Source organism: Peromyscus leucopus, chromosome 19 (genome assembly GCF_004664715.2).
Source record: "Peromyscus leucopus breed LL Stock chromosome 19, UCI_PerLeu_2.1, whole genome shotgun sequence".
NCBI lineage: Eukaryota > Metazoa > Chordata > Mammalia > Rodentia > Cricetidae > Peromyscus > Peromyscus leucopus.
In genome coordinates, this window is record NC_051079.1 from 12,132,733 (window position 1) to 12,147,260 (window position 14,528).

General features: G+C 40.0%; 1 protein-coding gene across 1 annotated transcript in view; it reads right to left on the minus strand.

The window, feature by feature from the left end:
• The window catches only part of Ccdc178 (coiled-coil domain containing 178), a 347,767-nt gene extending 341,606 nt beyond the window's left edge, over positions 1-6,161 (minus strand). The window contains exon 1 of the mRNA XM_028887739.2: positions 6,128-6,161. The gene's annotated coding sequence lies outside the window, so the exon portion shown is untranslated. The remainder of the gene's footprint in view (positions 1-6,127) is intronic.
• Between the last annotated feature and the right edge of the window lie 8,367 nt (positions 6,162-14,528).

A 14,528-nucleotide genomic window follows, 5' to 3' on the forward strand; every position in this document is an offset into this window, starting at 1 on the left:
TAAAGTCTGTGGGTATGTTATCTACCTTTGAATTTCAGTAGCCTCATGAAGCTATATCTTCAATGAAGTAACTTGATAATGTTGTTCGAGAAGACTCAAGCATCATATTGCTGTTTGCTATGTCTATTTCTAAACTTACATTCAAAAATATGTGTTCACTACATATAATATGATCAATATTTCAAATACAAAAATACACAAGATCTCCATGTAATCATTTAATCTTTCACAGGAACATATTAATGAGAAGATAGTTATACAGACCTAACAGCCAGTAGGATATTTATTAAGTGATGGAGAAAGTTTCCAAAGCAAGCAGGTAGGCATAAATTTAGGAAGCAAAAGATGTTGGAGAGACAGCAAACTGTGGTGGGAAAATGGGTGTGGTAGATAGCATGGGGAAGGCATTTAGAATGACTGATGATTCTGACAACGTGGTGAGAGGAGAGAACACTGGCCAGATCCTTAGTCAGGTCTGTGTGAGGATAAACTGGCATGTGGAGAAGAGATGAACATGGGAAATCTATATTTGAGTTTTTGCTAAAAATGATTCAGTATTGGTTTCTAGCCTTTGTAAGAAACCTGTAAAGTGGAAACAGGGTCAGGAATTGCAGATTTCCTAATCAGATGAAAACAAACAATGAGTTTTGAAAAATAATGCCAAGAAAATTAGCTTTGACAATGACTAAGAGAAATTATCAAAAAAAAAAAAAAAAAACCAAACAAACAAATTGGGCCTGGGAGAGCAATAGAAAGGAATTTCAAGTAGGAGCCAAAAGCCTGAAGAGGTTCCAGAAGTTCACATGTATGTATGTGGTGTCCATTTCATCTGATGATAGGTCATAGAGAGCATTAACACATATCCTTAGCCAAAATGTATATAATTCAGATAGCAAGAAACACATAGTTTAATGAATAGGGAGGAAAGTGACGATACAGCATGCTTTCCAGAACTCAAAGAGATACAAAATGGAAAGAGCAAGACAATGACAGTACAAGAAGTGAACGCAAGAGAGAATCTTTATGTGCCTGCTGGTTTTAATGTGGAAAGACTTGAACATTTAGCTTAAAAACTGTTGCGATGATATTCTTTACACAGAATGGATTCATTTTAGTTGACTCAGATTGACTGCAGAGCGACTGAACCTTGACCAAATCCATGAAAATTATCAACTGAAGAGAAGTAGTGCTTGTAACCATGCAGCCCTGTGCTGTTTTAGAGCAGGGACTACCTGTACTCAGCACCATTTAGTCATAATTAGGTTTATAATTTTTCTCTTTTTGATGGAATCTGGGGAGGAGACATATTCCAAATAAAGGTTGCTGTTGTAGAGTATGTATCTATGAAGAAATTCACTTATTCTAACAGATCTACAAAGAGGCATTTGGGGCTCTTACTACACCAATGCTTCCAACATCCCACAGTGATAGTTTAAGACAAGCACAGACCATAAGCATCTATGTTCTCCAGAGATAGAGGAACAAAGAAAAAAATTGGTTTCTGACATATCTGGACCCCTTGTGCATGCGTGAGTGCGCGCGCGCACACACACACACACACACACACACACACACACACACACACACACACACACACTCCTGTTATTTCTAGGCTGAGGCATAGTCCCTGCTAGTACAAATTGAGTTGCATGGAGAAAGAGACACTTAAGAAAGATGATTCATGTACAGTTAACTTTGACTGGTACAAGTACATGGCAAAGACACTCAGCTCTTTCAGTCTCTCAAAGAATTTGTCACAAGCATAAATAGAGGCACAACAATCAGAACCAAGGACAGAATGTTTTCAAGAAAGGATTACTAAAGTTATATTTGGCACAAGGATGGAAAACTCGTTGTCTGTTGTCTAAAAATTGTTTACTAACCAGCATCACAAGTGTTTTGATGGCAAAGCTCCATGAACTCCATATTCTTTTGGCTGTATCCTTTTCGGTCTCCATTCATCTTGTCACCTGTACATCACTGCTTTCTCATTTCTAACTTTTAATAATTTAATCACCAGACCTCTTATCTGTTTCCCTGGTTTGTAGTTATATAATTCCAACGTTTTTCAAGCCTACGAAAAAAGGCCAAATCTCTTCAGTTCATGTGGAAAGATTTTTAGTTATCTATATTTACACAAATATCCTCTGAGTATCCAGAAAATAGAGAAAAATGTAAGTGCCGGTAGACATATTATAAGACAGGATGATACTGTGAAGAAAATAGAGGATTAAGCCACTTAATGATGTATCAAAGACTGTAGCTTGTAATTCTGCTACATGTAGGATTAAATTCCTGGCTGGACCCATCACTAGCAATGAGATCTTGGAGAAGATAGCTCAAGTATTTGGAGTGCTGGCCTTTTCCTCTTGAAATTGAAAATGATGAAGTGATAATGCCTTATCATCCTACTACAAGGATTGAAAGAGCATGCATAGGGCTGGCAAGATGGCTCAGGGGAAGAAGATACTTGTTGCCAACCCTGATGACTTGATTTCGGTCCCAGGGATGAATGTGGTAGAATGAGAGAACAAATTCCTTCAAATTGTCCTCTGACGTCCACAGGCACATCATGGCATATGTACTACACACACACACACACACAATGTAGATATAGCAAAAATAAATAATATACATAGACTCATCATAGCATAAACACTTAATAAACATTAATTATCTAAATTATATTAACTAGGTTTTTAATCAACAAATTTTATGTTGAGAAAGCAATGGTTAACTTCTTCAGGTATCAGTTTTCTATTATATGGATGAGTTTTTATGAACAGTGAAAGACCAAATATATAGACCATCCATGAAAATGGAACTTTGGTCCAGAACCCCATATCCATCAATCTGCAAATTCAAACATGAACTTCATTAATCAACTTAAAACAGGGATAACTGTGTCAATGACTGCACCTTCTTACCTGCCACTGTCCCCAGTTCCAACTCAGAAGCTAGCAGAGAAAAACCAACAAGCTCCTTGTAAAGCCATAACATGGGATGTTCCATACCTACTTAATTCCCCTTCACCAGAGCATCGTTTGAGCCTTCCCATTATGTCACCAGAAAACTGTTCATCCCCCATATGTGCGGTCTCTCCCCAATGTAAGTAACAGTGACAAAGTCCCATATTTAGAAAGCTCTAAATAAACAGTCTGCATATTCCCATCCATTTGAACTTCATTTAGTTCCACAGTATTGTAACTGAGAATAAGAGCTAGGGTATAATATATAAAAGGAATTTAAATGTAAATTACCATGTAACAGGAAGACAATGCCCTAACTAGACATCTTATACTACCAATTAGAACCTACAATACTAAAAATGGGTTCATCATGTTGATTTATTGGCCAAAGAAGTCCTATGCACTACTGCCTAAACATCACGAGAAGCTATGCAGAAGAGAAGTGGGAAGATTAATAGAGCCAGAGGCGGTGTATGACTCCAAAGACACAGCATCTTCTAAAAAGGAGGGCTGACGTACATATCAATGCACAGGGACTGTGACATCTCCTACACCTAAACATATTCAAGCTAGACACAATACCAGCCCAGAGAAAAGGCAATGGGCACAAAGCCTCACACCTAACCAAGAAGCTATTTGGAATTTGATGCCTGCTGGGAGAGAAAAAAGATATCAGTTTTCTCTGAAGGAGTGTTGCTGAGCATATCAACCACACTGCAGGGCAGACCCCACGCTCAGGAGTACTTGGTCCACACAAGTGGACTCCATGATATTTTGCATATGCTTTTTTTTTTTTTTTTTGGTTTTTCGAGACAGGGTTTCTCTGTATAGCTTTGCGCCTTTCCTGGATCTTGCTCTGTAGACCAGGCTGGCCTCGAACTCACAAAGATCCACCTGGCTCTGCCTCCCGAGTGCTGGGATTAGAGGCATGCGCCACCACCGCCCAGCGCATATGCTTTTTGTTTCGTTTCATTTAGTATTCTTTGTTCTTTTTGTTTTTTTTCATCTATTTGTTTAATTATTTTTTCTGAAAGAATATAAAATTGAATGGGTAGAGAGGTGAGCAGGAACTGGGGGAGTTGGGGGAGTGGAAATAATTCAGTCAAAATATATTGTATAAAAAAGCCAATAAAAATACCTTAATATTAATTTTAAAATGGTGAACTAGCTGTGTGTGGTGACACACACTTGTAATTCTAACACATGATAGACTGAGGCAGGAGGCTACAAATTCAAGACAGCCAGGGAGATGTAGCAAGGCCTTGTTTATAAGTGAATGAATGCTATCCTGCATGTTTTCTTATTGTCACTATGTGCAGAAATTAGACTCCAGAATACCATGACATTAGGGCTCAGATGCACAGAATATGCTTGCAGACATTCTGTTTTGCTACCAGGCATATCCATATGATTATAGCAACAACAAACCAACTCACTATATTTCTGCCTACTATGAATACACAATCTTCAACTACTTCACATATTCCAGCTGCTCAATCTGTTTTTCCTTAGTCATCCATTTTCCTCTTTTCCATTTTCTGTGAACTCCAGAGTCTAGAGTTTTAGCAGTGAATATTCTAAATCAGCTTAAGCCTCATATGACTAGGAAAAGGATGGGTAAAGAAATACCATTTTTATTTTATTTTAATGTAAAAGATCTTTTTAAAATTATCCTGCTGGGGCCAGTAAGACAGCTCAGTAGATAAAGGTGCTTGCTACTAAGACTGATGACCTGAGGCATATTCCTGGAACCTCCTATGGTAGAAAGGAGAACTGCTTCCTGCAAGTTGTCCTCTGACCTTCACATACTCACCATGGCATATGCACATGCCCGCAAATACACATTCACAAACACGTTAAAGAAAATTGTCATCCTACTCCATCCTCAGAGCTCCAATTACACTCAGCAGCCAAGTATACAAAGAAAATGGTCTAAAATGGGTGAATGAATCCCCTGGGAAAGAGAACCATTTGGCGTGTGTCTAGGTATTCTGTGTAGGGACAAAGCTGAGGATTGAGTCCGGATACTTAGAAATAGTATCATTAGCGTCTTAGAAGCAGCCAGTATAAGGAGGCCTTTTTAGTCAATGGGGAACAGAAAGAAGGCTGTATAGAGATTGTGCAATAGAGAGTAGAGGAGCCAGCCAGCCTCTGTGGGCCACCCATCAACTCAGTTATGTCTCCATGTTGTCACGTCTTTGACACTTCTGAGAGTTATCCTGATGTGGTTCACAAATAAGTCCTAAAACTCAATAATACAATGAAGAGTAGTCTATATTCAAGATAAAATGGACTAGCCTTATATAAACAGTTAAAACTACAAATTGCTAAGTGTGCTTTGAGATTAGCCATCTGTTTTTCTCAACTCTTACATTTGCACGTCATGGCTTAAATTCTGTTTCTTCATTAGGTCCAAGAAGCCACAAGGGATTAACAAGAGTAATGAGCATTAGCAAGATTATTCTATGTGGGTCAGGAGGCCAAGAGACATAGACGGTGGACCATGAAGTTTTCAGTGGAACAGGAAGCTACCTGGCCAGCTCATTCTCCTGAAGGAGAATGTCAAGAAAGCAATGGCCAAATGCTCTGGTGTGGACATCAGGAGACGGTTGTGTGCTGGGTCTGATGGTAGCTGGAGAGACCTGGATCAAAGAAGGACTGGGCACCACTTTCTCTGAAGATGGAGATATGGGATTAGCTGCTTTCATTTTTGAGGATTTGGAGTAAATAGGGAAATAGAAATCTTCCAACCTTTCTCAAAGAAGCTATTCAATATGCAGTTCAATGGGAACATCTTTTAAAAAATTTTTATCAAATTAAAAAAAAAAAAAAGAACCACCAGTTCAAAAGAAACCATTAACAACTTGAAAGAACAACATGTGAGTTTCCACCAGACATCCTTACAAGTGAATGAGGTAAAATAACTTTAGAAGTCCTGATCACACTCTGTTCTGGACACAAAAAAATCCCAATCCGGCAGCCAAGGATGAGAGACAGCATTCCTAGGTGGTCAAGGAATGGAAGAACCGGTAGGAGCAGCCCAGGGCCACTGCTCCCACCCTAGTGTGCAAAGGGCATCAGATGGTAAATGGTGCAGGCCCCCGCAGGCCCCTGCAGGACCCCGGAGGACACCGCAGGCCCCCACAGGCCCTACTCACCCTCTGTGCCAGCTCCTGTTTCTCTGCCTTGTTGTCAGTTACTGGCTCGCGCCTCCCAGGCCTCTTCACCAGTACACTCCCCCACTTTCCCAGGCCTCTCCGCCTTGTTGGTCTTTCCTCCCCATCCTCTCTGCCCTGCCCAACCCTCCCTTTGCCGGCCCACCCAGCAACCTTCTCATTGCTGCATTCAACCCCAGCTCAGCACTGCTCCTTGTTCAAGGAGCCGCTCCTTGCTTATTTCTCCGTTAACCTGATGGACCAAACTCACTTCTCCTTCACTGAAAAGCAAATGGGAATGAGGCCAGGCCCCTTCCCACAGTAAGATAATATAAAATAGACAGCACAGCAGACTTCATTGAACATCCAGGAGGACATGGGGACCTTGGTCTCGTCACCTCTGAGGGTTGCCAGCAGGAATGTATTCTGTTTTGTGATCACTCCCCACAGAGCGGCTCTCAGCACTGGGTTTCTTGCCCCTTGGGACCCCATGACCAAATGTCTCCATGATGTGTGTGCCCATTTTAGCTTAGCTGTTTGTTTAAGGTGATTTTACACTGTTAGTACTGAGAGACCTCCGCTAACTGTTGGACAGGAAAGGAAGCTGAATTCATTCATTAATTCCATTTTCTATGTCAGGATTCTGTAAGGAAAGGGATTGATTCATTCTATCAAGCCATTTGTATAAATGTTTGCTTCTAACAGGAAATTTTGAAGTGTTGATTTTCTAAAACATTATGTAATATAAATTATATTTTCCTAAGTTTTGTATCTTTGCTATGAATATATCCTATGACCTGAAACAGGCTTCAAAAGAAGGTACTTGGGTCTTAACACTGTTCACCAACTGCCTGCTTGGATGAAGCCAATCATGAGTCTGTGAAGAGGATGGTGACTGGGAGAGGCCCTGGATAAAGAGTCTTCTCACCGGGATAACAATCTCCAGGCAACACTGGACATGGGTGGCTTGACTGTCAGGTTCATCAGCACAAACTACTGTTCTGACAAGCCGTCCAAAGAGTCATGCTTTCTGATGGGAAGAAAACATGATGAAAAAAGAGCAAGGGCCAGAAAGCCTGCAAGACTGTCCCTCTTCAGTTACCATGTACACAGATTCCACAATGGAGTCTCCATTTCCCCAGTCACCTCGCATTAACTACTTAAATTGACTTGTTAACAATACAATATCATTTTTTAAACAGAGTGAATCATCTGCATCTCAGTAAAAGTATACTTGTGATGGTCCACAATATGTAAGTGACTATATTAAAATGTCCAGATTTTTAACCTAAAACTATGTCATCTACTACAAACTTCATTGCTGCTGAATTCTTCTAATTAATTAGGGGCCAGGAATACTGTCCAGTTGGTAGAATACCTGTTTACAGCTCAGAACCACCCAACCAGGCCATTAGAATGAACCTGCTTCTAATCCCAGCACTCAGATGGTGGAAGCAAAGGATCTGAGATCTCAGAAGCCAGCCTTGGCTACATGAGATTCTGTCTCAAAGAAATTAAATAATAAGATTGATTGATGATTGCTGTACTCGGGGGACCCCCACATCATCTTAATAGGAAACTTTGTAGAAAACAGCACAGAAAGATCACCTTGGTTGGACCCTCTGCTCCTGAAGCAGGCCCTAACGCCAAGGAGGGTTTTTCTTACTAGTTGTGAATCATGTCCTCAGACCTTCACATAAGGAGCATCCTCTTCAATGACTACCGGGGACAGTTACAAGGAGCCGGTCAGGTCTTGCCACACATCCCCCACCAGATGATGTGCTAACTGAAGGCTCTGTTTTTCACTTGGTAGCAGAACTACAGGAAATGCAGACTGAACTCCTTGTGTCTTCAGTTATGAAGTCTCTCAAGTTATGTCAAATTTATTTCATAAATGTATTTTCTTTCTCATTTTAACCTGTCTTTTATTATGAAGTTCTCAATCATGGACATAAAGTGTGTACAGGAAATACATTTTAGATTCCTACATAGACAAGGTGGCCTTCATATCATGTAGGAAAGTAGATTTTAGAAAGAATTTGAATAATAGCCTGAAAAAGAGCAGATTATTTCATGGCAATAATGAAAGTTAAAGAGGAGCACAGTAAACTAATAGGACATGGAGGGAATAAAAAGATACATTCTGCACAAAACTACCACCCAAGAATGAGAGCAAAAAGGAAAGAAACAAAAGCAACAGGTATTTTCAAAGAACTGAAAATGCTAGTTAGCAGACCAACACTTAATGATGTACTTCAAGAACAGAATAGTACCTAAGGGCTAGGAAAGACTGAGTTTAACCCACACAGATTTTGTCAGTAGAAAACATGGCCCATTCACTTATGTTCTAGCTGATTAGTTTGGCATGACTAGTACTTAAGACATCTTTGTATAAAGCCATGCTTGGTTGTAAAAAGCCTGTACTTCTAGCACCCCTAAGGCTGAGGCAGAAAGATCAGAAGGTCATCCTAAGCTAAAGGTTGAGTGAGCTCAGGAGCTATCCTGGGGTCCACAAGGTCCTGAGTGGGAAGGAAACAGACAAACAAACACAACCATCCATTCTCAAAGCCCTGACAGTGCTCAGACATCTCAAGAATTATATTTAGAGCCCCCTGGATTCCTTCTTAAATTGACATCAGAGTTATTTGGAGCCATTTTTAGGTTACCTTGATTCATTCCACATCTGCCTGATAGGATGCACTGAAACATCTTTACGACAGTGGTGTCTTTTAAGACAAATACAAGGATCATTAGAAGATGGCCAGAACTATCTATTTAATATGTGTAATATAATGTCAGTGTTTCCAAAAAATTACTATTTTGGCCAAATATCCTCTAACATTTGCTTACATAAACCAAGTTACTAAAATAAATCAATACATTTTAATTTTGAAAATAATCCATGTTGACATACTTCTACAAAGAACCTCCAGTAGAGAATTGCCAATGTGCTATATTAACATATGATTTATAATAATTAAAATCAGACCATTTTGTCTCTTCATAAGTGATATACGATTTGGAAACTATTTTAGTTCTGTTTCAGTGTTAAAGCACATCACTGCATCCCCTAAAGTACACCACTAATGTTCCTGTTGTCACTTTCTGTCACTTGTAGTCATCTATCCAGGAAAGTGACTCTCTCCTTCCATCCCAGCATAGCATACACACCATCTGTTTGTCACAAGCTCTTGAGTCTGTGCCTGCCCATTTGTTTTATAGAACTTCTATCCAACACTTCATCAAAAAATAGCCTCAGATATTGGGCTGTTTTAAGATAGACTGACTGAAAGAATATGATTTACATATAATTAGTTCAGTTCCTTTAATAGAAAGTATTATGCTTTTTATAGTACAGTTATAGTGATTTTCTCCCTAAATTAGAGAAAACCTATACCAAAAGACATGCTCATAGAGTATTACACTAAAGTGAATTTTTACTGTGTTCCATTATTCTTTCAAAGATATCAGATTGCACTAAGTTAAAAGGACATACAAATATATATATATATATATATATATATATATATATATATTTCTACAAGATACAAAGGTTAATGATAATAGTGCCTATTATATCACTTGATAAGACAAAACAGTAGCCCACGGAATGGGAAAAGATATTCACCGACCCCACATCTGAAAGCAGGCTGATCTCCAAAATATATAAAGAACTCAAGAAACTAGACATCAAAACACCCAATAAACCTAATCAGAAAATGGGGTACAGATTTAAACAGAGAGTTATCAACAGAAAAATCTCAAATGGCTGAAATACACTTGAAGAATTGTTCAACATCCTTAGCCATCAGGGAAATGCAAATCAAGACGACTCTGAGATACCATTTTACACCTGTCAGAATGGCTAAAATCAAAAACACTAATGACAGCTTATGTTGGAGAAGATATGGAGTAAGGGGAACACTCGATCCATTCCTGGTGGGAGTGCAAACTTGTACAGCCACTTTGGAAGTTGATACGGCAGTTTCTCAGAAAACAGGGAAGCAATCTACCTTAAGACCCAGCTATACCAATCGGGCATATACCCAAAGAATGCTCAAAATCATACCACAAGGACACTTGCTCAACTATGTTCATAGTAGCATTATTCATAATAGCCAGAACCTAGATCCCCCTCAGCTGAAGAAATGGATAAAGAAAATGTACATGTACACAATGGAGTATTACTCAACTGTTAAAAACAATGATATCATGAAATTTGCAGGCAAATGGATGTAACTAGAAACGATCATCCCGGGTGAGGTAGCCCAGACCCAAAAGGACAAACTTGGTATGTACTCACCCATAAGTGGATATTAGATGTAAAGTAAAGGATAACAATGCTACAATCCAAAGCCCCAGAGAGGCTAGGTAACAAGGAAGGCCAGAAGAGGATGCATGGATTTCCCTGGGAAGGATAAATAGAAGAGATCTCCGGGGTAAATTGGGAGTCTAGAGGAGGGGGAGAAAAACATGAGGGATCAGGTTAGGTGGGTTGGGGGCAGAATGGAGGGGGAGAATAAAGAAAGGAATATCTTGATGGGGGGTCATTTTGGGGTTAGGGAGAAACCTAGTGCCAGGGAAACTCCCAGGAATCCACAAGGATGACCCCAGCTAAGATTCCTAATAATAGTGGGGAAGGTACCTGAACTGGCCATCTCCTGTAATCAGATTGGTGACTACCCTAATTGTCAACAGAGAGCCTTCCTCCAGTAACTGATAGAAACAGATGCAGAGGTCCCCAGCCAAGCAATGGGCTGAGCTCCATGAGTACTGTTGAAAAAGAAGAAGGAGGAACTGTAGGAGGCAGGAGGATCAAGGTCATGACATGATCTTGGTTTGTGGGAGTTCACAGACTCTAGACACAAGACCAAGGAGCCTGCATAGGACTAGCCTAGGCCCTCTGCATGTGTGTGACAATTGTGTAGCTTCGTCTGTTTGTGGGGCTCATAGCAGTGGAATCAGGATCTGTCCCTGGCACTTGAGCTGGCTTTTAGGAACCTATTCCCCATGTTGGGTTGCCTCACCCAGCCTTGATGCAGTGGAAGAAGACAGGGAGAGGAATGCCGAGGCATGCAGGCAATCAGACAACAGTGTCTAAGACATCAGTGTAGTCATGTGTAAGACATGAGAGAACACTGACTGGGTCCTCATGTCCTGGTTGTTCAAGAGGAAACTTCACTAGTGATTCTGTTTTACTTTTTGGAGCTATTTATATTATAATGTTATTACATATTTCTGTGATATCAACCTTAAATTTGTTGTGAGATGTGACTTGTAGAAAGACTAAATTAGAAAGCAAATTAATATAAATTCAATAAAAACATACCCTGTAAAATTGCTGTGATTTAACAAGTTACCAATATTAATTTTTACAATTTGGGATAAATTTTTATTCTCTAAAATGGTTTTGGTGTAATCAGATCTATAACATTGCCATAGCACATTTTAGATACTATGTTTTCTTGTTCTGTAAGACAAGGTTTTATAATGTTGCCAGGCTGTCCTTAGATTCACTAGGTAGCCCAGGTTAGCCTTGAGCTCACTGTGTCTCTTGCCTTGGACTCTTTAGCGCTGGGATGGGTATAGCTCATATAGTGTCTTTAATATAGTATTATTCACCTGGTATGGCAAATCAAAAATTCAAGGTCAGCCTGGCCTACATAGAAAGATCCTGTCAAAATAACCAAAATGAATTAAAAAAGTAGAGAAAAGGCAGAAGAGGGGAAGGAAAAAGGGTAGCAATAAAGGAAAATAGAATCAATATCCTAGAATAGATTGTGATTTGGGAAAGTAGCAGATTCATAACCTGTTTCTATATTTTGGAATCACTAGCATTCATGGTAGTACTAGTAGTAATAGTGGTAAAGGTTGAGAAGGTCATGTATGCTACAGCATGGCACATTTGGAGGTCAAGGGAAAACTTTATAGAATCTGTTTTCTACTTCTGCCTTTATCTGTGTTGCTGGGACTGAAATAAGGTCACCAAGCTTCCCACTTTACCTACTAAGCCACCACACCATCCCCTCACAACCTGTTAAAGTCATGGTTCCCATACCTCCAATTCTTTATGAAAATAAAGCAAAATAAAATACTGTAGAGTAATGGTTAATACTTATTGTTAACTTGATAGACTCTATAATCTCCAAGGACATGGACCTGTGGCCATGAAGATAAAGTTTCTAGATTAGGTTATAATTTGAGATGGAAAACCTACCCTAAATATAGACAGCCCGTTCCATGGGCTGGGATCCCAGAAGGAGTGAAAACGAGAAAGTGAGCTAAGCATCCATTTTCGTCTCTCTCTGCTCCTTGACTGTGGACATGATGTGACCAGTTGCTTCCAGCTCCTGCTGCCATTCCTTCCTAAAAGTGTGGAAAATAACCACACCCTGTGAGCCACAGTAAACCCTTTCTTAAGTTCCTTTTGTCAAGTATTTTGCTACAACAGAGAAGAAGGAAACCAAGTAACTAATACATACAAAGCAAGACTATTTCTGCTGACTTTGCCTTATTATGAATGCCAGATTTTCTGTCTCATCTACTCATGCATAAACATCCCATTAATACCACAAGCCTCCCTAAATTTTACAGTATCTGCATTTTTCAATTATTCCTTTCTCTCCCAAGCAGTAGGAACTTAGCATTCTAGTATGAGACTTTCATCAGTCAAAATAGTCAATTAAAAATATACTCGTCATCCTCCTGCCTCTGCCTCATCAGCATATCCTACCAGTAGGTGCCCCCCCAAACAGGTACAAGATCAAGCCATATAAAAATCTCTGGGTGCATGGGAGAAGGGCTCACGAAGCCCCACCCTAGCTGAGGAGTTATTGGTAATTGTTGGCTGATCAGGGAGGGAGGGAGAGTCAGTTTTCTTAAAGGAAGAGGTGCCTGAGAGGCTGTCATACTCTAGTAGATAGTCCTACATCAAGTTCATCCAGGCAGCACTGAGTGGACTCAGTGGGAAAGAACAAAAGACTACCACAAAAAAACCCTTAAAGTTAGGAGGAAATAATGGGAGAGGCTTAGGATGGAGGGAATGTGGGTTACACTTAATCAAAGCACAGTGTATGCATGTACAAAATTCTCAACAAGACCAAAGGTCAGTAGATATGTAATGCACACATGTCACAAGCAAACCTCCTGAATTGTTTTTCAATCAAAATGATAAAGCAGTGAATGAAAATTGAGAGGCTCTTAGCTTTGCTATTGCCAAGATGGATGGCAATGGCTACTTGCTAATTTCTATTTATTCACAGTTGCTTCCCTTTCCTGGAAAGGTTTTGAGCAATAACTACAGCAGTCTCCACTACCAACCATTTACTGATCACTATCATAAATCAGGTGGGGCACTTTCCCGTTCTCAGATCTCTTTGATGAATTGTTCTTACCTCATTTTCATAGTCATTGTGACTCGGATGATACAACTTGCCCAGAGCCACACAGTTGGTAATGGATAGAGTAATATTCAAACCCAGTGTAACTCAAATCAGCACATTTCACAATAGTTTACTAAGCCTATTTTATAGGAATATACAAAAGATTATTACTGGCAAATAGCGAATAGGTTATTGGATCCCCCCCAAGTTTTTTCTTCAAGACTTCAGCAAAGTAAAATGGTCATAACAACCCTATAGGAGTGGGAGGAAAGAGCAAGAATGTAATAGCCTTTTCCTCAAGTGGGGCTCCGGCCAAGGAATAGATAATGTGGTGGTTAAATGTCATTGGCAGTTGTACTGGATTAGAATCTCCAGAAAAATACACTGCTAAGTGGAGCTACAAGAGGGTTCAGATAAGGAGGAAAGGCACATGTTAATAATTATGGACAACAGTGTCCCGTAGGTAGGAGTTCCAGACTGAATTAAGAAGAAGCTGAGCTGGGTACCAGCATTTAACACTCTCTGCTTCCTGATTTCAAACACAAAGTGACCAGCTGTCTCATGATCCTTCTTACATGCTTTTCTTGCCACGATGGACTGTATCCCTTCTCAGACAACATACCAGGATAAATCCTTCCTCCCTCGAGGTGTTTCTTCTGCCACAGGAAGAGAATGGTGACTGATACAGAAGAAACACTCAAGCGACTTCACTGCATGAGTCTAGCAAAGGCACTATGGACAAAGTAAGAGTGAGGGGATGGGGGAGGGGAGGATGGTGAGGAAGCATCAGGAAAAGCTACCAAGTGCAGAAAAGCTAATCTTGTGCTGAGGTCTGGGAGGGCTCAGTGTGTAAGGACCTCAGGAGCATCATATCACTCTGCAGGTCAACAGCACTTTGCACATCCATCAGAGAAGCAAGTTCTTGGGGATTCACCCTTTACCTTCTGTTTTCAGAGACCTCACTCTGACTGCTATAGATTGGTAGCTTTTGGAGGTTTGTAAGATTAGTATCCTTTCAATCA